A 22,340-nucleotide genomic window follows, 5' to 3' on the forward strand; every position below is an offset into this window, starting at 1 on the left:
GTGGTGTATCATGTTGACTCATTTGCAGATGTTGAACCATCCTTGCATCCCTGGAGTAAATCATGGTGTATGATCTTTTTAATGTACTTTCAATAGGCAGATATATCTGTCAAACAAAAATTATGTATTTCTTTTAAAAACAGTGGTGCTTTTTGGTTTGTTTTGTAGAATACGGGATAGAAAGGGCAGTTCTGCTTATAATTGTTGTGTAAAAACCACCCCAAAACTTAGTAATATAAAACAATCATTTTATTACATCTAAAGCTTCTGTGAGTCAGGAATTTGAAGAAGACATGGCAGGTATGCTCCATGGGTGCACTGTTCCATGATGTCTAGGTCCTCAGCTGGAAAGATTTGGTGGCTGAAGGTAGGAATCAACTAGGAGCATCTTCACTCACATGTCTAGTGACGCATGCTGGTCATAGGCTGGGACCTCAGTTGAGGCTGTCCTCCAGAGGCCCTGTGTGTGGCCTTTCCATGTGGCCTTGGCTTCCTACAGCATGGTGGCATCTTCTTACACGGTGGTCAAACTGCTTAGATGGCAGCTCAGGGGTCCAAAAGTGAATGTCCTAGAAAACAAGGTAGAAGCTGCCTGGCCTTTTATGAACAATCACGAAGCGAAAACTGGTTGTTTAAAGTATTTGAACCCATGGTCCACTTTGACACAGTGTTTGTGGAATGATGAAAGATGAAACATTATTTGTCTAAATGACTCAGATTTGAAGTTGAGGTTTATCGTTATATTACCTATTATTCTAGTAATGAAATGTCTCATTTTATTAGGGTTGGAGGAAGGATGTGTGTTCTTTTCCAAATCTGATATTTTGATATTCCCAAACCTTGTACCTCTATGTGTTTATCAGCAGAAGATCTGAAAGCCACAAATGTTATCTGACACGTGTAATAATGACAGAGGAAAAAAATGTTTCATATTTTGTCCTAAAATTTTTAATTACTGAAAAGTCACAAATGACAAGTTATTACCGTCAAAGAACCATAAGGGTGAATTGTATAGTATGTGAATTATATCACAATAAATGTTTTTTGTTTTTTTTTTTATTTTATTTATTTATTTTTTTCCCCCCAAAGCCCCAGTAGATAGTTGTATGTCATCGCTGCACATCCTTCTAGTTGCTGTATGTGGGACGCGGCCTCAGCATGGCCCAAGAAGCGGTACGTCGGTGCGCGCCCGGGATCCGAACCCAGGCCACCAGCAGCGGAGCGCGCGCACTTAACCACTAAGCCACGGGGCCGGCCCACAATAAATGTTTTTTAAAAAAGAACCATGGGGGCCGGCCTGGTGACATAACGGTTAAGTTGGCACGTTCCACTTTCGTGGCCCAGAGTTCACTGGTTCAGATCCAGGCTCAGACATATGCAACACTCATCAAGCCATGCTGAGGCAGCATCCCACATAGAAGAACTAGAAGGACCTACAACTAGGATATATAACTATGTACTGGGGCTTTGGGGAGAAAAAATAAAAAGAGGAAGATTGACATCAGATGTTAGCTCAGGGCCAATCTTCCTCCAAAAAAAAAAAAAAAGAAGAAGAACCATAAACAGATACTGAATTCTAACTAATGATATGCATGCTCAAGTGGATAGAGGGGAAGTATACTGATGTCTGCAACTTGCTGTGGAATTCGCCAAAAATAAGATGGATTGGTGGATGGTAGAAATTTAGAGAGTGATAAAGCAAGTATTTAAAAAAGCTGATTGTACAGCTTAGGTGATATGTGTTCTCTAAAAAAAAATCTTTCAACTTTCCTATATGTTTGAAATTTTTCGCAACAAAATATTGGGAAAAATCAGGAGACACTACTACACAACCACGAGAATATCTAAAAAAGAAAAGTGGGTTTTTTGGAATATTTTCTTCATTAAAAGTTCTGACCCAGTTTTGGTGAAGTGAAGTAAGTTATATTCACTACTACATCACATATTTTTATTCACATAATTGAATAATCACTTGGTAATAGAAAAGGCAAACAGAAGAGTTAGATACAATACTTCACCACAGTTCTGTGACTGCAGAGTCAGAACCTTCCAGACAAATAACTGTAATTAACACAATTTTGCCACCAGAAACATGAAAACTCTAAACTTTCTGTGTGACCAGAGTATGATCTCCACTTTGAATACAATTTGCCCTGCTAAAATCTTACACCTCTCTTTTCTCTTTAGGCAATTACTTCTAATTTTTTTCTTTTCTTTGACCTTAGAAGTATGTTCCCTATTTACACATTATTCATGGAATCATGAAGGGTCACTATTGTCTGCCCAATCCCAAAATAGTTTGGCACCTTTTCAAGTTGTTTTGCTTGAATTGTACTGAAGTGGGAACCCGTTGACGCAGGCATACGCTCTAGCACTCTGGGCTCTGGTCAGGCCAAAGAAAACAGATAAAAGAATGAGAGTGTCTTTCAGTTGCTAAGCAAAGGAGTAGTTGGTAAGGAATAGTGAAACTTTAGGAGTTTTTAAGTCCTGCAGTAAAATTTGGACTCGCTGAAACAGTTGTACCTGAGACTAGTACTAATAATTGGGGTCATTCAGCAGAACAGCTGTTGTGTGGAGTGCCCTTCTGAAGTGTCCACCAATGACTAATACAGCTGTGAGATGCCGTGCAGAATGCGTGCACTGAAGAAACATAGCAGCACAGCGAGGAAGAGAAGTTGGAGAGGACACCAGGGCCTGAGCAGATTCGCACTGCAAGATGGAGCAGAAAGAAGGCTGGTGCCAAGGACCAGATGGAGGAGTCCTGTCCCCCTGGCTCTCTTGCCCAGCCTGAGAAGCCAGGCCAGGGGAGTCTGTGATCATGCTTCTGGAATGGGGGCTATTGCTTAATGCTTAAGCTGTCCCATCAGTCAAAATTGCCATTCAATATACTCCTTACCCCCTATTTTGTGTTCAGTCTTGGATTCCTATCAGAAACTTGGCAGCTTGGGAAGCTGACTCCTATTTTGTTCTGCTTAAGACTTTCACTTCCAAGTACATATTCAGGCTTTGTTTGCCCACTTTTGCTGTTTGCATGGTTGAATGCTGTCCCTGGAAAGATGTGCTTTGAGTTAGTATGAAGTCAATGAGTTGCCTTCACTATTCATGAGGAAGTTCTGAAGTTTCTGTTTCAAGGCTTTGACATGTCAGCGTGTGTAAATCTAGCTTGGTGCCAAGATGCCTGATGCCAATAGGGTCCTTTTGATCTTGGTGTGCAAGATTTCCTTGTGGCTGCTAACCTGTTGCCATTAAAAGAAACAGAAAACTCTAAGATTATGGTCTATAACATAGATTGTAGGCACAAATATAATTAGTACTGTACCATAACACTGCTTTTGGTTTGTTAGACTTTTTAACTGTGTTTTTTTAAAAATCTGTTTTCTAAAACCCCGCATTCAACTCCTGATTTTCCATTCAACCCATGAAGATGCTTCCCAACAGCTCAGCTGGAATCTGGATTTGCTTTCTTTCATTCAGCACACTTCTGAACCAGTGGCAAGTCTTGTTGTGGGGAATATTTTGGGTAGCAAATTCTAATTTGGCAGCACCCTGGGGACATTAATCAATCAGAAAATATAAATGAGCAAATCATTTCTCAGATGAAATGGTTCGACTGAGAATAATACTGAAATGAAAACACCAACATGTTGACCAAACTAAAAACACGTTCACAATTTATAGGATCCATAGTACTGTTGATTTTATTTCACTATGCTTTTCTTGGGCTTGATCTTTCAGCCTTTATATTAAATAACCGGCAATGACTCATTCACTGTTCTGCTGCTTAGTTCACCTTTACCACTTGCTTCCTGAGTGGCCTCATAGCCTTCCTCACTTCCACCATTGCCCGTCTTAGCCTGGGATGCAGCCCCATTGCCAGCAGCTTCCAAAGTGTGTTGTTCTAGAAATGTTATTTATTCAAATTTTGGGTGAAAAATTGTAATTTAAGTGTAATGTATATCTTTATCATGATATAAACATACATAGTGTTTCAGATATTTAAATAACTGAAATCTTCCTCAGATAAAGAGCATACTAACCAGGTTGGCCATTGGAAGTAGAAGACCTCCCACAGGAAACTTTTAACATATAATTTGTTTTTGTTGTTGGTTTTTAATGTTTATTCTTTTGTCTAAAGAGCTAATGATTAAGACTTGAGAATTCAGGATGGACGTGGTTCTTGATTTCTACTGCACGGATTGAAGGGAATGGTGATCTCAGAAATACTGAGCTACTCTGAGTTTTTTAAATTAAAAAAATGAAAGTCATTCATTTAAAAATGCATCCATGAAGTTTACGATTACCATTGCCTGAATTCAGATAGTTTAATAACCTGTCATCTGTGACTTCTCAGTATTAATGCCTAGTAAAAGTGCCTATTTCAAAAGCCTTCCGTGGAAGGAAGTAAGCCTTGCAGGGCCCAATAATTTGTAGGACCCAGTGAAAATGAAAAATATGAGGCTCCTTGTTCAAAAAACCAGAAGAAGGTAAAGGTACTAAAATAAGAAGCTTTTTCCTTTCTCCCATGGTGTCTCCCTCAACCTGTACTGGTGTTTTTATTTGCTCATTTAGGTCATGCTCCTTCAGGCACATGGATGCTCTCAGAGCACAGCCTCTCACAGGCCCCGGGTGTCTCACCCCATGACTCATGGCACAAGCAGCCCATCAAATGTCAGCTTTCCCCTCCTGCCAGCCACCAGACTGATACGCTGTACCTTGGCCAGAGGGAGGGAAGTGAAGCCAGGCATCTCCCCTTCCCACAGCCCCACTGCCCTAACCCAGGCTGGATGGGTATTGCAACCTCCACACTGGAACGTGACAGCTCCCTGGATCAGAGGTGGGCAAGAAGCTTGCCCCTGCCCAGTGCCCACCAATGCTCTGAGGCACTTCCTAACCCTGGGCAGGAAAGCTGCCTCCATGACCCACCTCGGGATGCCATAGAGTGCATGCCAACCCTGACCTTTTCCACACCCACATCCAGGCCCTGAACAGGGCAGAGCAACAACATTCACTGTGGAGGGAGGGCAGAGAGTGGAAGGCCAGTGGGGGCTGAAGCACCAGGGGATGGCAGAACCCATCCTGGGGGGCCAGGAGAGGACTGCACAGTGGCCAAGCTCCCTCCCCTCCACGTATACGCCATTGTCCCATCAGACCTCGCTTCCAGAATACAAATCCAAAGATAAAATTATTAAGAATGTCAAGACAGCAATCACAGAGCATTACGCTCCAAACACCTGGCCCTTGCATGTGACACCCATGAAGCTGCCTGCGGGCTAAACCCAGTCTACCCATGAAATCATAGAGTAATGGCTAGCATCTCTTATGCCAGGCACTATTCTAAGCACTTTACAGTATTGATTCATTAATCCTCAAAAGAACTTTCGAAGTATGTGCATTGTTATCCTCATTTTACAGATGAAGTAGTTGGTGTCCTAGGTCACTCTGTGGTGAAGGGCACATCACAGATTCAAACCCAGGCAGTCTGCTCCTGAAGATCCTTATTGGGGAGCTGAAAAAGGAGTGAGTAATAGACATTCACTGAAGAATCAAGTCGCTTAGAAGCACTGTGCAGTGTTGGAGGCTTTGTCTTAAAACAAATTTCTAGAAGGTAAAATCCTAATGGATTACGGGTACCTTGAGTACTCTCTGTTAATAGGCCTTTGCCTTGATCTAATTAAAGCATCAAAAGCAACGATCAATAAATAGGCTTCCCTGTGAAGTAAAGTCAGAAGACTGGAGAGAGAATGGAAAGCAGAGGGGTTTGTGGATACTCCTAGAATTGGGACAGGTTAAAACCTTGTGGAGATGTCTTCTCCAGCCCCACCACGTTGTCCTGTGGAAGGTCATGCAGTTAGCTAACAACAGCGCTGGGCCACTGCCCTCTTTGTCCTGGATGAGGAAGGGGAAAGGCAGTTTCCAGGCACCTCTGTTATATTCTTGCTACCTGCTGAGACCCCTCCTTGAGAAAGATGCTCTGGGTAGAAAAGGAGCATGGAGCAGGGAAAAGGGGGTGTCAACCAATATCTCCCCGATGCTGGCTCTATTTTCTTCCTGTCTCTCTTATTAAAGAGGATTCATGTTTCCTGTGTGAAAATACTAATGTTGACTGCCACCAATTCATCTTAATCATAATTGCTGTTATAAAATCACTATGTTGATTGAAATTTCTATTATAAAATCTTGAGTAACTATCTTGGAGGAATTGCTGGGTCAGTTTGTCTAACCCATCTCTCCAAAACAGAAGAATTCAAAGATCATATGCAGTGTGATTTTTTTTTGACACCTCTGCCTTCAAATTGCCCACAAGATAGATCCTAATAACTCTCATTTACTTTATTTGTGGAATTTGCAAGTGACCACGCCAGACCCCATGACTATTACTTCCTCCACTGACTTCCTGTTACTCTGGAGTATAGTATGTCACCATAGAAAACCAGGGTATAAGAGCCAAGGCCAACCTGTTTATTTACCCATTTTATTGAGGAATCTCAATTCAGGAGGTATACACACTAACCAATTTTATTTGATCTCATGGTGGCTTTCGACGGGCTTCGTCAAATCTTTTCCTGTCCATTAAGTATATCTTTGTCATATTCACCAACTTTGGGGTCTCTTGTTTATTGAAAATCAGGATTGTTTAAAACTTTAATCCCAAATGCAGTCTAAAATCACATCTGTCCTTTACCCAACCGTGAGCTGAGGCCTCACCGTTTGGAGGTTGAAGGGATTGGAGAGCAGAGGCTGATTCTGAAGCTTCTAGTCTTCCCTTCTCTTTGCAAGGCCCTGGAGAATGGAGCGGTAACAGGGCCGTGTGCCTTTACATGGCTGGCTACTCTTAGAGTCCTCTGTTGATTACGACTACTTTTGGGGCAGGCATCCAAATGTTGGCCCTCTCAGGGGCTAGATATGAGATTTTCAGAGGGCCTTGTAGGGTGTCTACCCCATACTGTTTTCTGATATCAGAGTCTCCTCCTCTCCTGCCCACAGTGGTATGCCTCACCAGCCTTCTGCTGATGGATTCCTCTTGCCAGGCAGGCCATCATCTGGAGCAGAGCACCCACCTGCTGACCCAAGTGCAAATCCTACTTGTCCCCAGGAGCTTCCTGCATCCTCCAAGGCCAACCATGGAGATGCAGGCTGCTCCAGCACTGCCCCTTCTCTGCTCTGCCAGTTCTCTCTGGTTCTCTCTGCTTTGCTCAGATAGGCACAGGGGCATATTAGCACATTCTCTGCCTAAACAGATGTCCAGTGGGGAATGAAATGCCCATCTTTCCATCTTGTAGGTGCAACCAGTCTTTGAGGTAGCCTTTTGGAGCCCCACCAGCACCTCTGAAATAGCCTCGTTGAATAGACTTTCCTCTCACCACAAGCACTGTACTTCCCACAAAGACCAGTGCCCCCCCCCACAACTCTTGACCTCCTTTCCCCAAACTTTCTACGTGGAGGTTGGGCTGATCGCTGTGGTATATTCTGCCACCTTTTAGGCTTGAGAATTGTCTGGGCCCAATTACTGAGAACTCTCTTTAGGCTTTACTTGTGCCTATTCTTGTCAAGAGCGGTCCATGCTGTCAAGTGACAATAAAAGTGCCACTTGTTATGCTCTTATATTTATATGCTGGTAGAAGGAATAACTTTCGATGCAGAGCAAAGTTCTTGAGAAGTCTTTGGCACACAGTAAAAATTAAGTAAGTGTTCATTCCTTTGCCCTTTCAAAAAAGGCTGAGATTCTAAGAGAAGGCTTAATGAAGGAAGATAGTATATCAATTACACTTTGATTAAAATGGATAGGATTGAAGAAAGATATTTCAGCCAGAAGGAGCACATGAACGAAGGTCGGGATATGGAAAATTGGAGAGCAGATTTTGGGAAAGTGAGTAAACTTTTTGGTGGCGGAAAAGCAGGATATAAGATCGAAAAGCAGGCTGGGAACATCAATCGGGGGTTATTGAGGACAGGATTATGGAATCTAAATCCGGGTACAGTGGAAAGGCTTTTCAGCAAAGATTGTGACCTGTTGAAAATGGCAAATTTGGAGAAGTTGACTGTTAGGTGACATGCCAAATGGGGTGGAAGAGAGGAGACTAGAGTGGTAGTGTTGTAACAGTTTTAAAAAGAAAAAATAGAGGGGTGGCGGAGGTCAGGTGTGGGGAGCACAGGAAAAGGAGGACGTAAGCAATATTGAGGTCGTTTGTGATTTCTGATGACTCATCTCAGAGGACAGGACGTGCCAGCCTGTCCCCGATGCATGCTTCATGACACTATCCTGTCAGACGCGCCAAGTCAACAAAGGATTCTCTGGTCCTATAAGCTGAGGAAACTCGGCATGGTACAGTCCCCGCTTAGAAATTCATAGTTAAAGTAACGTTGCAATCCCAAAGAAAAGAAAACAACTTCATCTTTGTAGCTCTCATCATACAGAATCAGTGTTCCAAAAAACATACTTTGGGAACCACTGCACCATGTTGTATGTTATGAGTAGATTGATGTGCTGATTTGTACATTAATAATGTATTTTTCTTAGCAAACATTAAATAACAAAAGGGTAATTTATGATGAACTCTGCTCTGAGTAGAAAATAGTTCTTCTTGGACGCTCTAAGCTTGAACTCTGTCTTTTGAGACGTGACCTTGTCTCATATTCCAAATGAATATGAGCACAAGACCAAGAACAAGCAGCTCCAATTTTATGATTTTATAATAATTTCTAGGATTGACTTTTGTGGCCTTAAGAAACATATACATCAATATCTGTGTCCTCAACTTTGGGCTCAGAAGAAAAAGAGCTTTATTTGTAGAGTGCTTTTTTCCTTTCCAGTGAGCCCATATAAAGCAAGGGTTTTGTTCAGGCGAATAACAGGAGGAAAGCTATCTCATTCACTGTGTTGTTACACATAATATCTGCTAACTAAAAATCTGTTGGATTATGAAAGTAAGGCAGATATTAATTACACTTTATACACAAAGAAATTTGAGACTTAAAGATGGTAATTTATTGGCTCCAGGTAGTTAGTTGATGATCGAGCCAGGGCTTGGGAGAATCAGGTCTCATGTTCTTTCTAATAAAGCACTCCACCTTAAAGAATAGAAGGTAAATTAACCACTTCTGTCGAATGTCAAAAGGACTTTTCCTTTGTTTGTAAATTATTCCACACTTCTAAGGCAGCCTAGCCACAAAAGCTGCTGTGTTCACACTTGTTCGTGGACAGAGGTCCCTCCCTTGCATACAGTTATTAATGCCAATGAATGTAGTAAGTGTGTCCGTCTTGCCTTTCGCTTTTCACTGTATGCACTAAAAAATATCAAAGACTAGTAAACTCTCTCAGAGCAGGAATTATGCCCAATTGCATAATAAAGAAAGTGGGACTCAGGCAGTGACTTACCGCCGTTATTGGGCTAGTTGATGACAGCAGAGCACACGTCTTGGATGGCTTTACAGCACCGAGCGTGCGGAGTAATTACTCCAAGTTCGCATCTGTTGAATAGCAGATCTGTTGACTGAGGGAATAAGCAGCATCTTATTCATATATCTCCAGTATATTTTTTCACTTAAAGAGGCTCATCTATCTCAAAAATAATGGTATGTATTACTTTAAATCAAGCACGAACTGTGCTATATTATTTTTTAAAAGCTTATAAAAGAAATAAGCTTTACTTAACAACAATAGAAAAATGGTGCAATAGGTTTTAAAAGCCATTTGCTTTATAGCTTTAATAATGTTCAAATACTAGGTTAATAAAAAGGAAATTTTTTGTTTTATCATTTTTCTCATAGTACATGTTTTTGATGTGTCATTTATAAAATCTATTTCAAATCTATTTTGTTGTGATCCGATTTATAGTTACTTTACATATCTGTTCATTCTGAAAAGTATTTTTAATAATAAAGAAGAATATGTAATCTGTTAAAAGGAAGGATGGTTACCTCAGAGAATGGAGCTAGAGAATTAGGGGTAGGGAGGGGCACTTCTAGTTTCTGCTCTCTCTCTATTTTATATTTATATTATATTGTCTTTTATAATATATTAATTTATTATAAGCATGTATTACTGTTAGAATTTTTTTGAAATTCATAAAATTGGTTTGAAAGAATGAAGGCATGTAATTAACTTAGTGGGCATTTACACTTTGTCAAAAAAATTAAGTATTTCAAACATACAGATACTATTCAAAAGCTTCTGTGTATCCATCACCTGGTTGACAAACGTTAACATTTTAGGGAAGTAAATTTTTAAAAAGTAAATACCCGAACTGGGCCTGTTGAGCGGGAGTCAGCATGCGTTCCTTGGCCCTCCTGCCTGAGCCAGTGCTGGGTGGCAGTGGCATATGCGGGGACTGCTCGGTCTCCACACCGCGCCCTGCTGCACGGCAGTTGTGACTGTCCGTTGCTGGGCAATGGATAAAACAGCAAACCTAGCTCCCTTCACTTCTGCGTTTATTTATCTAGATTAATGATGTAGACCATCATAAACAAACAAGATATTTGTTATATAAATAGGGTGGCTAATGCATTTCAGGAAATTTTAAGATTTTCCTTAGCATTCATGTGTACTTTCAATGCTTTTAACCTTTGGGAGGGAGATATAGATTGTTTGGAAACCAAAATTAAAGTTAGATTGAAAGAGTACAATATGATTTCCTTACCTCATGGTAAATAGTACCATGAATCCCAGGAAAGTGGGTTGAGTTTTCTCTTTGAATTGTTTCCTAACAAATAAAAAGAAGTTATAGAGTAATTCATTGGTATTAAAGCACAGAATAGTCTTACCATTTAGAGGAGAAAATCTCAAGTTATTCTTGGCTCTTATTCTCTACCAAAATTCAAAGGAAAATCAAATCCAAAAGAATTTTTTTTAACCAGTAAAACAGAATGTTATAATCACAGCTCATTTAGATTGTGCATTTTCATTTATAAGATCTAAGAAAGTTATAGATGCAGCATATTTCAAATGTTCTATAAGATGTAAGTCTGCTGTCACTTGTAATGGCTGTGCTCACCGTGTTAACAGTCAGAAGCTCCATCGTCTCTCAACAGATTGTTTCCGCAATTAGTATCTATGTACTAAGTTAGCAATAAAAATATATATGGGTCAATTTCCTCAAGCTTTACCTCCCAAAAGTGTTTCGAAAATAAAGTGAAATAATGGATAATCATTTTAGGAGTGAAATGTAAAATGTCACCCAGGAAAAAATGTCTAATAAAAATAATAATAGACATCAATACTGCATACTGGAAATTAGACTTCAGATCTCAAAATATTTTTCTTGTTACACCTTTCTCCTCCCCTTTTGTTGGTTATCATGGTAATTCATATTAGTGGGAAAGCTGAGGCATGTAGAAAATAAGCATAACTGCTTCAGCTATACGAGGAATTGACCCATTTACTAACACTGTTGAAAAACTGACGACCATCCTTATACGCCCAGTTAGTTCTATGAGACAACCAGTCAGCTTAATCAAAATGATCAAGTTGGCTATGCATGTGAGTGTGTGACACAGCCTGAGTGGGGCTCCTCTGTGCTCTTCTGCCTGGGCTAGTCTAATTCAGCCACATTGACTGCAGCACTGCTCGTTAGGCTGAGACTTGTCCATCTTCAGATTGTTTAGTGGCCGTTAATTGGTGAGATTATCTTATTAAAAAGGCCAATTTAGGGCCGGCCCTGTGGCTTAGCGGTTAAGTGTGTGTGCTCTGCTACTGGCGGCCCGGGTTCGGATCCCGGGCCCGCACCGACGCACTGCTCCTCCGGCCATGCTGAGGCCGTGCCCCACATACAGCAACTAAGAAGGATGTGCAGCTATGACATACAACTATCTACTGGGGCTTTGGGGGAAAAAAATAAATAAATAAAAAATTTAAAAAAAAAAAGGCCAATTTAAACTCTTAACAAAATGGGTATAGAAGGAAAGTACCTCAACATAATAAAGGCTATTTATGACAGACCCACAGCCAAGATCATACTCAATGGGGAAAGGCTGAAAGCCCTTCCTCTGAGAACAGGAATGAGACAAGGCTGCTCACTCTCACCACTCTTATTCAACATGGTACTGGAGGTTTTGGCCAGAGCAATTAGGCAAGAAAAAGGAATAAAAGGAATCCAAATAGGCAACGAAGAAGTGAAACTCTCACTATTTGCAGACCACATGATTTTATATATAAAAAACCCTAAAGAATCCATTGGAAAACTATTAGAAATAATCAACAACTACAGCAAAGTCACAGGGTACAAAATCAGTCTACAAAAATCGGTTGCATTTCTGTATGCTAATAACGAACTAACAGAAAGAGAGCTCAAAAAGATAATACCATTTACAATTGCATCAAAAAGAATAAAATATCTAGGAATAAATCTTACCAAGGAGGTCAAAGACCTATATAATGAAAACTACAGGACATTATTGAAAGAAGTCGATGATGACATAAAAAAATGGAAAGACATCTCATGCACATGGATTGGAAGAATAAACATAGTTAAAATGTCTATATTACCTAAAGCAATCTGCAGATTCAATGCAATCCCAATCAGAATCCCAATGACACTCTTCACGGAAATAGAAAAAAGAATACTAAAATTCATATGGGGCAACAAAAGACCCCGAATAGCTAAAGCAATCCTAAGAAAAAAGAACAAAGCTGGAGGCATCACAGTCCCTGACTTCAAAACATACTACAAAGCAATAGTAATCAAAACAGCATGGTACTGGTACAAAAACAGACACACAGATCAATGGAACAGAATTGAAAGCCCAGAAATAAAACCACACATATATGGACAGCTAATTTTCGACAATGGAGCTAAGAACATGCAATGGAGAAAGGAAAGTCTCTTCAATAAATGGTGTTGGGAAAACTGGACAGCCACATGCAAAAGAATGAAAGTGGACCATCTGCTATGGCCGTTCACAAAAACTAACTCAAAATGGATCAAAGACCTGAAGGTGAGACCTGAAACTATAAAACTCATAGAAGAAAATATAGGCAACACACTATTTGACATTGGTTATAAAGGAATCTTTTCGGATGCCATGCCTACCCAGACCAGGGAAACTAAAGACAAATTAAGCAAGTGGGACTTTATCAGATTAAAGAGCTTCTACAAGACAAATGAAACCAGAATCAAAATGAACAGACAACCCACCAGCTGGGAGAAAATATTTGCAAAACATATATCTGACAAGGGGTTAATCTCCATAATATATAAAGAACTCACACAACTGAACAACAAAAAAACAAACAACCCGGTCAAAAAATGGGCAGAGGAAATGAACAGACACTTCTCCAAAGAAGATATACAGATGGCCAATAGGCACATGAAAAGATGTTCAACATCACTAATCATCAGGGAAATGCAAATCAAAACAACACTAAGATATCGCTTCACGCCCGTTAGAATGGCTATAATCACCAAGACAAAAAGTAACAAATGTTGGAGAGGATGTGGAGAAACAGGAACCCTCATACACAGCTGGTGGGAATGCGAACTGGTGCAGCCTCTATGGAAAATGGTGTGGAGATTCCTCAAAAAATTAAAAATAGAAATACCCTATGATCCAGCTATCCCACTACTGGGAATCTATCCAAATGAACCTGAAATCAACAATCCAAAGAGGCTTATGCACCCCTATCTTCATTGCAGCATTATTCACTATAGCCAAGAAGTGGAAACAACCCAGTGTCCCTCGACTGATGATTGGATCAAGAAGATGTCGTATATATATATATATATACAATGGAATACTACTCAGCCATAAAAAAGACAAAATCGTCCCATTTGCAACAACATGGATGGACCTGGAGGGTGTTATGTTAAGTGCAATAAGCCAGAAAGAGAAAGAGAAGCACCATATGATCTCACTCATATGTGGAATATAAACCAACACGTGGACAGAGAGAACTATATTGTGGTTACGAGAAGCAGTGGGGGTAGGGGGTGGGCACAAGGGGTGAAGGAAGACATGTATATGGTGATGGACAAACAAAAATGGACAACCAAAAATTTCACAATGTTATAAACTATTAAAACATCAATAAAAAAATAAAGGCCAATTTAAGAAAAGTCCGATAGTGACCTCAGCAAGATGGCAGCACAGGCATAGTCCTTCCTATGGCACAGTGCCAGGCATCCGGAAAACATTCCCACCTCCCAGTTTATCCCTGGGGAGAGAAAGAGAAGACTGGCCCTACATCCTGTGTTCTGACTTAGGGACTTTGGGGTGGGAGCAGTACTGAGGAACTGGCTTCTGTCTTGCCTGCCTCAGAGCGCTAACAGGACCCAGCATACTCTAGATGCCTGGGGGCCACAGAAAACAAAAAGGAGCCGGGTGGCTTGCCGCTGCTCCAGGACACCAGACGGGCCTGTACAGCTCGGCGGCCCCTTCCTCTGGGGAAAGAGAAGTGTGGAGCGTGTATCCAGTGTTCTGGTTTTTCAGGGGCTGCCCAAGACTGGTTTCTGTCTCACCTCCATAGCGTTGATCTGGGCAGCGATTTCTTGCATATGACACCAAAAGCTCAGACAACAAAAGCAAAAATAGCAAGTGGTACTACATCAAACTAAAAAGCTTCATCACTGTTACAGGGTGAAAAGGCAACCTACTGAATGGGAGAAAATATTTGCAAATCATGTGTCTGATAAGGGGTTAATATCCAAAATATGTCAGGAACTCCTACAACTCAATAGCAAAAAAAAAAAAAAAAAAAAGAAATAACCCAATTAAAAACGGGCAGCAAACTTAATAGACATTTTTCTAAAGAAGATATACGAATGGCCAATAGATATATGAAAAGATGCTCAACATCACTAATCATCAGAGAAATGCAAATCAAAACCACAATGAGATATCACCGTATACCTGTTAGGATGGCCATTATCAAAAAAACAGAAAATAGCAAGTGTGATTTTCAAAAACCTCCTAACAAAGAAAAGCCCAGGAATCAGATGGCTTCACTGGTGAATTTTACTAAAAAGTAAGCGAGGATGTGGAGAAATTGGAACCGTTGTGCACTGTTGGTGGGAATGTAAAATCATGCAGCCTCTATGGAAAATAGTGTAGAGTTCCTCAAAAAATTAAGAAAAGAACTACCATATGATCCAGCAATCCCACTTCTAGATATTTATCCAAAATCCAGAATTGAAATCAGGATCTTGAAGAGATATTTGCACTCCCACATTCATTGCAGCCATCTTCACAATAGCCAAGGGGTGGAAACAACCTAAATGTTCGTGGATGGATGAATGGATAAAGAAAATGTGATGTATACATACAATGGAATATTATTCAGCCATAAAAAATAAGGAAATCCTGTCATATGCTACAACGTGGATGAACCTGGAAGACATTATGCTAAATGAAATAAGCCAGGAACAGAAGGACAGGTACTGCATGATCCCACTTATATAAGGTAACTCAAGTGGACACACTCATTGCAGCAGGAAGTAGAGTGGTGGTGTTGGAGCTACAGGGAGGAATTGGGGAGCTGCTATTCAATGGGCGTAAAGTTTCAGTCATGCGAGATGAGAAAGTTCTAGAAGTCTGCTGTACAACACTGTGATTATGGTTAACAATATTGTACTGTACGCTTAAAGATTCATTAAGGAGGTAGATCTCATGTTATGTGTTTCTTACCACAATAAAAAAAAAATTCTCGTTATGTTGATCTTGTACACCAACATTCTCACGACAAATGGGGAGTGTTAGGGTGAGACAGGTTTGCATGAATAAGGCAAGACTAATAAATGTATAGCGACAGTTAAAATTCTCCAAGGCTGATGATTTCTGGAAAATATACGTGACTGTACTACACTGAAATGCAGCTTTCACTAAGGCTGCTCATGTGTTTATTTTCAAAAGTGTGAAATTGATATTTATTATAGATATCAGAGGAAATTTTCCTCACTGTATTTTAGCACTTGCTAACTTTTTTTTTTGTGATTTGTTCTTAGAGCTATTTCAAATGTGATTTTCTCACAGTAGACATGTAGAAACTGTTTTCTTGACATGTACAATATGTTCACAGTACTTTCTCCAGTCTTTCTTTTTGGTGTCCAAGGTTATTAATAGTGACAAACTACTTTGTTTTAAATAAGTCTAGGAGTATTTATACTTAATAATTTTTTATTGTAGTAAGAATTAATTTTACAGAATCGCTTGACATTCATGCTATATTAACATTATTTTAAAACTGCAACCTGCATGAGTTTTTAAAGAACAAGTTAAAAATACCAATAGAAAGTGATATTCCCATACCACATGTTTATCTACAAATCCCTTAGGTTATACTTATTGCTGAACTCCCTCCTCCCTGTGTGCAAACAAGCACATACTCGCCAGAGCCCAAGCAGATCCATCATCTGCATGATTAGTATCAACATTTCCATTATTTTGAATGTACAGCACGTATTTATCTGAATATTTACTCACAGACTCCCCATTTCTTTCATCATTCTGCTACCACCCGAATTCTGAAAATGAAAATGAAGAAAAGTTTTCTTTCCAAATTCCTAAACATGCTTTGCTCTCCAGCTTTAAAACAGCAAACACAATCGCCGAGAGAAGCTTTAAGAAAGCCAGTTTTATACCTAGAGGCTGTAAAGTTGGAGGAGTTATGTAGACATCATTCTAAAATGTGTACTGAATTATCTGATTTGGCTGTCTGGCCTAAAGTTCACCAAATAATTTCCAGAGCTATAATTCATTTTTCACTTATGAGACCTTACTCAGTTATTGGGGAAAAGGTTTTTTTCCTCCTCTCAAGTTTTTCCAGTAATGCTTCCATGTACCATTAAACTACTGGCACATTTTACTCTCAGAGGACAGATTTTGTTTGGCATCCTGAGGAATTTTGATATATTTAAGAAGGTGAGAAGTACACATTGGCATCATTTAAACAACATAAGTCTAAACCCAAATTGGCTTTTATATGCCAAAGAGGTGAAACGTGCCAACTGTTTAATAGTACACAATAACTGTTCAGCTACATAAGTCGATCTCAGCAAAACAGTTTGGTGTGTGTTTTATCCTGAATCGTTTAGATACAGTTATGCCTTATGGTGCCTTAGTAATAGAGGCCTGTTGTCCATGACTCTCGCATAAGCCGATATGAACAATGCTGAAACGTTAGTCATGCTGGAGTTGAATAAAATGTAAGAACGTTGCCTGAGGTCACAAGGCTTCTTCAGCAGCTTCTATGCTGCCAACAAATGTGAGAGAGGAAAATAAAGTGAGGCTGATGATTGTAGACAGTGGACCTCTTAACTTCTTTTAATAAACTTGAACTTTTAGTGAGTTGGGGAAACATGTTACAGATTTTCTTTCATTTTCAGACTTCTAAATATATATACTATTCATTTTTAACTGGACCAACATTTATTGAGTGTGTGTATGTATGTATATATATGTATGTGTATGTCTATATATGTGTGTATATATATGTGTGTATATATGTATATGTATATATAGAATGGGATGTATATAGAGAGAGAAGCCAGATAGAGGGAAGAGGTTGAAGTTATAGAAATAAGGTACATTTCTCTCTGTTACCAAATCAAGGGAAAAGGACTAGATGGAATTTTACAAATACGTAGGATATATTGGAGATGTTGTAATATATTAGTTTCATGGCCTACATAAAATTCACTTTGAGTAACCTGAGGTCACTCCAAAGAGATAGACAGTCATCTTCCAGACAGCCGAAACTGAGGTGCATTGGGAAGGTAGTGGGACTGCCATCCTGGAGAGACACACCATCGGTAGTAAGTCACCGTGGATAGAGAAAAGCAGCAGTAGTTTTAAATATAAACCCCAAATAAAAAGTCACAAAACATGCTCTAAATCTGGCTGCTTCTCTCATAGGCAGCTCTTTGTAGTATGCTCCAGAGTGAGTGGTAGCAGAGATTTACTTATTTAACAATGATTAATGATTTTTGCACGCAACCTAGGAGCCAGGTAGTGGAAGGTAAAGTTGGAAGATGAGTAAGTCATGAAAGCCTTCTGTATATTTAGTGCCAAACAACTTTTCTACAAGATGAAGTGAATTAAAGCATAAAAGTTATTACTTAAAATTATATTTGGACTATATCCAAAAAAGAGCTTTCCTTATAATATGCAAAACAGAGATTTTACAATTGTAGATTACAATTCCTTTTAGAGATAAGCAGCTGAAGATAATTTTAGAACATCCTCCAATTATTTTCTTTTTCTTAAGTGAGCAGATTCCTTAGTTCTGTTCCCTCAAGGTATTAGTTAATATTATTATCTCTTCCTCTTGTACATCTAAATAAATACCTCTACAGCAGAGTAAACCCAGATCTTATAGCATGGATTTCTGGTTGACACTTAACTTTAGTGAACACTGACTTATGAACGTGACTGGTGTTGCTTCTTTCCCCACTCATCAGACTCTCTCTGTTACCCTCGGTGAACTGACAGATACAGTAGGGCAGAAAAGACTGGCGGATAAGAAACAGTCATATATAAAGAAGTGTTAAATTGTGCAGAGATAGCTCAGCAAAGATAGTCAATTAGGTCTAGAATAAAGAAGGTGCTGGGACTTGGCCAAACCTTGAAATGGGGAAGAATTAGGAAAACACTAAAAGAAGAAGATCTTCGTGATGGAGAAGAGCCTAAGTGAGAGCAGGGAGGTTTGATGCCAGTGGCATGCTGGGAAACGATCTAGAGACTGCCTGACTGAAGAGGGTTGTGCTGGGAAAGAAACTGAGATGGCGACGCTTTGTGGAAAGCCCTGAAAACCGCAGAGGGTGTGGAGAGCCGGGGTGGGTTCTTGGCAATATGTAAAAGCAACACTTGGTGAATATTAGTGCGGTAGAAGTGTACGGGGCTTATTGGCACAGGCAGAGAAAAGGGTCAGGAATGCAGTTATTTTACATGTGAGGTCATGCAAGTCTTCAAGCTGTAGGAAAGGTGAAGCAAGAAAAGAAAGAGACACAAAGTCCCTTCCCGTAAAACAATCAACAAGGTTGGACATGGATTAGTTATGAAGTGCAGCAAATATGCTAACAATGCGGCTGTTACCTGTGGCTCTGCTGAGAGAGATTTCCCCCTGCACCTCGGGCCTAAATCCTTTATACACACCCACACAGCGACTACTCCAGATTACTTCCTCTGTCCGTGCTTTCTGATTCTAACACATGATCTTTACATAATCTCTGTTTATAGTCTATCATGAGAATGTGGAGGCTCGTACATGCATTTACACTAGGTCTCTGTGGAGTGTAGGTAAAAAGAGGAAAGCAATTATGGGTGAGAGAAGAAGGAAGGAGAAATACTCAGAAAAATACATACAGAAATGTAACCGCATAGTAATTCCTGTAACTGGAAAACAAGGCGAAATAGATGCTCTTATTGACCATGGCCAGGGCCCCGGCAGCTGCTTTCTTCCCCTCGGCTCCCGTGAGCCTCGTGACTTGGCAGTGTTGGTGGAAGCACCTCCTGGAGGCCGAGTGTTTGGGTGGTAGTTACTCTTCTTCCCACTTTGCTGCTGGCACAACAGCACTCTCAGGAAGCGGGGACGGGTTGGCGCTGGAACTCAGCTTCAATGTGGAGAGCAGAGGCTCTCAGGGGTTACAGTCAGGCCTTGTCTGGACTCCGGAGAAACTTCTGGAAACCTCCAGGAAAGCAACTGCCTTCTTCTGAGGACATGGCCAACTCGTTCTCACTCAAAACATCACTTCCCTGTCACAGGGGTCCCCTTCAGGCTGCCTGGGTGCAGTCACTGATTTCTCAGAGTCCTTGATTGTCCTGCCTGAGGGCCCAGCCTGACCCCACGACGAGACCCCGTGCCCTTGTCCTGTTGCTCAGTTCTCTCCCACAGAGGCTTTCTTCCATAAGGAGTGTTGGGGTTTTGTTTTTGTTTTTGCATTTTCTGCTTTCTGCCCAATACCTCAAGCCCTCAAAGAGTGAGAAATGTGTACTTTGTGAGTTCTCCCTCCTGATACGTGTTCCTCACAGGGCTCATTTAATGTCTGCTGTGGTGAAACCAGGCCTGGCCCTGATTCCCGTGATCTCCCTGAGTGCTCGGTTCCCTGTCCGCCTTTAGTTCCCTGTATTCATGGCTCACCTTCCTTTCTCTAGCCTTGAGGCAGACATGCACTAACTGAAATATGCAGGAAGAATATACCTTTTCTAAAGACTGCCACGGAACAAAATTCTTCATCCTCCAGTGTTTAATCTCCTCTTCTTGTCAGTATCTATATATAAAGTGTGTAAGATTTTAAAGGCCGAAAGAATCCAGGAAGTCACCAGTGCTAACCTTTTATTTTCTGTACAAGAAAGTTAAGTCTTAAGGTCGTAACCTAAACACTCCTCAACTCAGCATAATGTGTGCATTTGAAACGATGACTTCCTAACAAGTCCACCAGTGGAAACTGGCTGTGGCGCCTGTTTGTAAAGCTGGCTCTAGCTGTAGCCAAGAACAAGCCCAAAGCTCTTTTAAGGAATTAATTTATTTCAAGCATTAATTAAGTTCCTACTTTATGTCTAGCACTCTTACAACTCAAAAATTAATTTGAAACACTACATACCATCTTCTTTCCAACCCCCATCAATCGTGTGTCTTCTCCCAGGTCTGCATTTTGGAAAATACAGGCGAAGGAGGAGGAACCACAAGTCTAGTGCTGGGGAAGAGAAGCACAGGACACGTAGCTGCTGTTAATACCATACAGGGAAAAATGGCGTAACCTGTCGGAAAGGCTGAACTGGGAGGAGGAGGAGGGAGACTGCATACCCAGAGTTTGACGTTGAATAGACACTCAATAAATATTTTTTGAATGAATAAAATGAAATGAATCAGTGAGCCACAGACCCGAAGCCCGGTCTCCAGCACAGCCCCACAACCTCTTGGCTATATCTACTTGATGACCCCAAAGAAACGTGAAAGCAAACATGTCAAAAACTGAATTAATCACCTTTCCACCCATCTCCTACTGTCTGATGTCCCGGTCTCGGTGCCTCACACGCATCCAGCCACCTACACCACTCACCTCGGAGTCAGCCCCTCTCATTCACACCTCACCTCCAGTCCCTTAACAAGTCCCAGCAGCTCTACCTTCACAGTGCCCCAGATCTAATCGGAAGTCTCCCACAAAAAGATAGAAAATATAGATGGTTTATCACAACTTCAAGTAATCCCTCTGTTGTAAAAGCTGTGAACAGAGAAAGGGAAAGCTGTTCAACTCATGTTACAAAACAAGCGTTATCAAAGCTAGATAGGGACAGAGGAGGATAGGTCTGTTTCCCTATGACCACAGGTACAGAACTCCTAGATGAAACACTACCAGGTAGAAGCTGGTGCTTATTCTCTCTCCCTCCTCGCTCGCTCTCTGTCTCACACACACACACCCCATTACTAGGTACGGTTTCTCTCATATAAACAGGAATAGTTCAACTTCACAAAGTAGAAAAGTGCTTGATAAAATTCAGCACTCATTTTTGGTAATTAAAAATAAATTTTTCCAAAAGATAAATAATTTTTTCTAGGAAACTGAGCATAGAAAAAAAATTCCTATCTTAATAATAGGTGACCATCAGGAACAAAAAGGAAACATTTTTCTTGATGGTAAAAATTTAGAAATGTTCCTACTAAAGTCAGGAGTAAGAATGTCCACTCTCCAAATCTATTTAGCATTGTTACTAGAGATGCTAACCATTTTAATAACATCTCCGCCAAAAATGGAAAAGAAATAGTATTATTAGAACTGGAAAGGACAAGGCCAAACTGTTCTTATTGTCAGATAATGTGACTATTTACCTGCAGGTGGGTCCACAAACTGTTAGAGAATTCAACAGCGTTGCCACATACTCCATCTCAGACCTGCGGTTTTACCCCCATGTAACCTGGGTCGTTGCTTAGCGTGTCTACACTGCAGTGTACTCATCTGTAAAAGGGTTGTTGAAGAGGTTGAATGACTTCACATATGTAAAGTGCCTGGTACCTTGAAGCATTGTGTATGTATCAGCCCTTATCAATACCACCACCTCCAGTAGCCTTCCGATACACCAGGTACACCTCATTAAGCAGCAGAACTTTCCGAATGGGTCAGGGTAGAAGCCCTTCAGGTGGCCTGCGAGACCCGTGACCCTGCCTCCTCTGTCCATCCTCATCTCCTCCTCTCGTTGCCCTCCCTGCAGAAGTACTGGCCTCCTCCTGCTCCCTGAGGAGGAGGTGTATCAAGCAGTCCACCTCCTCAGGGCCTGACCATGCTGTCCCTCTGTCTGGGACGCTTTTGTCCAGATATCTGAAAGCCTTGCTCCCCCACTTCCTTGAGGTCCCAGATAGCACCCTAGAGCAGCTGCTGCTGTTTATGAAGTGCCAGGCCTAAAATGCACTTCACGTT

The 22,340-nt window shown here is 40.7% G+C and overlaps 1 protein-coding gene and 1 long non-coding RNA gene across 4 annotated transcripts in view; one reads left to right on the top strand and one right to left on the bottom strand.

Moving 5' to 3' along the window:
* Positions 1 to 22,340, top strand: part of ELP4 (elongator acetyltransferase complex subunit 4) — a 228,405-nt gene that overhangs the window by 179,029 nt on the left and 27,036 nt on the right. The window lies entirely within an intron of this gene.
* LOC131408970 (uncharacterized) lies at positions 1,808 to 20,666 on the bottom strand. Of its 2 annotated transcripts, none has more exons than XR_009220841.1 (4): positions 20,529 to 20,666; positions 10,638 to 10,700; positions 9,377 to 9,491; positions 1,808 to 3,236 (listed from the first exon to the last, which is right to left on the bottom strand). It is a non-coding gene; the product is annotated as an uncharacterized LOC131408970 (long non-coding RNA). The 2 variants fall into 2 exon arrangements; XR_009220842.1 differs by lacking the exon at positions 1,808 to 3,236 and adding an exon at positions 5,478 to 5,506.

This window comes from Diceros bicornis, chromosome 7, assembly GCF_020826845.1.
Source record: "Diceros bicornis minor isolate mBicDic1 chromosome 7, mDicBic1.mat.cur, whole genome shotgun sequence".
Lineage (NCBI taxonomy): Eukaryota > Metazoa > Chordata > Mammalia > Perissodactyla > Rhinocerotidae > Diceros > Diceros bicornis.